This window comes from Bison bison, unplaced genomic scaffold (assembly GCF_000754665.1).
Source record: "Bison bison bison isolate TAMUID 2011002044 unplaced genomic scaffold, Bison_UMD1.0 scf7180017864255, whole genome shotgun sequence".
NCBI lineage: Eukaryota > Metazoa > Chordata > Mammalia > Artiodactyla > Bovidae > Bison > Bison bison.
In genome coordinates this window covers 22,584-24,206 of record NW_011494827.1, presented here as the reverse complement: position 1 = coordinate 24,206, position 1,623 = coordinate 22,584, and positions in this window count along the sequence as shown.

The following is a 1,623-nucleotide window of genomic DNA, read 5'->3' as shown; positions in this document are numbered from 1 at the left end:
ATTCCCCTCACTGTCTCAGAGTGATCCTTCTAGAATGTGAATCTGATGTTCTAAGCTACTTCTCTGTCTGAAACTTTCAGCAGCTCCCTACTGCCCTCGGGATCAAGTTAAAATCTCTTAGCCTGGAATATGAAGCCCTCTGCCTGATGCGAACCCATCCAGGATTCCAGCCTTGCCACTGGTAAGACCCCAGCCCTCTGCTCCTCTGTTCTGATCCTGCCAAGCCATGGGCGTCTCTGAGTCTAACAAGCAGAGTTCAGGATGCTGTGCCTGTGCACGTGCTGCTTCCTCTCCCAGGGATGCCTGCTGTTATCTGCAGAATAGCTGTGTATCCCCTCAGCTTCAGCATTTCCTCCTCTGGATGACACCTCTTCCCAGTGCAGAATTCCATGAAAGCATTTGCTACCTGTGTAATGCGTATTTCTTTATGGGTGCATCACTCTGTCTAGACTGAGCGCCTCAGGGCCACCCCCTGCCGCGTTCTTTTATATTTCTTCCCAACACCCAGCACCTGGCAGGCATTCAGTAAATGCCTCCAGTCTGGATGCATGTTGGGTAAGAAGAATGGTACAGGTAAGCGGTGCTGCAGCTGAAGATGGAGACCCATGAAATGACACACATCCCTGCTTCTTAAGTAAGATATTGGGTTGGCCAAGAAGTTTCTTCAGGTCTTTACATAACATCTTATGGAAAAAGCTTTTTGGCCAACCTAATATCTATCTATCTATCTATGCCAAACTTTCCTATTCAAGGGCTAAAGTAGCATGGTATCCTATTCAAGGGCTAAAGTAGCATGAAGACCATTCTCCTATAAAGTACTGTTATAATTTCCAGTCTATAGAAGAGAAAACCGAAACCCAGCAAGGTCGAGTAGATCAAGCAAGCTCACATGAGAACCTAGGTGGGGGGGAGGCTGCAGAGTAGAATGGGAGCCTGACTCTTCCGATTTGTTCAGGGGGCTCTTTTGTGACATTATTGCTGATACCACGCATTTCTCTTTGAGAAGCAATAGCCATCACTTTCCCTCGTGGCAGCTGCAAGCTGAATAGCGAATTGATATGCAGATGACATTAGGCTGAGCCAGTCCTGCTCTTCTATAGAAAGTTCTGTACAGAACTCATCGGAGTTCACTCGAGCTCAATTCCAGTGGTTCATGCTGGTACTGAAACGGGCTCCACCAAGCCGAGGTGCAGCAGGCATGGGGGCAGCCACTCAGGGAGGGATAAACAGTCACTTTCCAAAGGGATGTTTTGTGAAATGAAAGGGTGATGATACTTATCACAAGCTGGGTCTCACCAGGGAACCAGCATCAGTCAATGAATGTCCACAGAACCCTTGACCTAGATGTCCCCACAAGCACCTTCCAGAGGAGACCCCGCAAACCGCAGCTCACAGAGCCCTGGAGCGGCAACCACGGGCCCGGCTGTGTCCGCCCCGCCTTCCACCACCTTAGAATGGGTCAGCCTGTCACCATCTCCCCAACAGACCCTGCAGAAGTCAACACCACCCGACACCCCCAGGGTGCAATCCAGATGCTAAGATGCTCAGGTCATTGCAGCAAGTGTGCTGTTCTAGAATGGCTGTTCCCGGTACATATTCATGGTCTGACTTCAACAAGAGAGA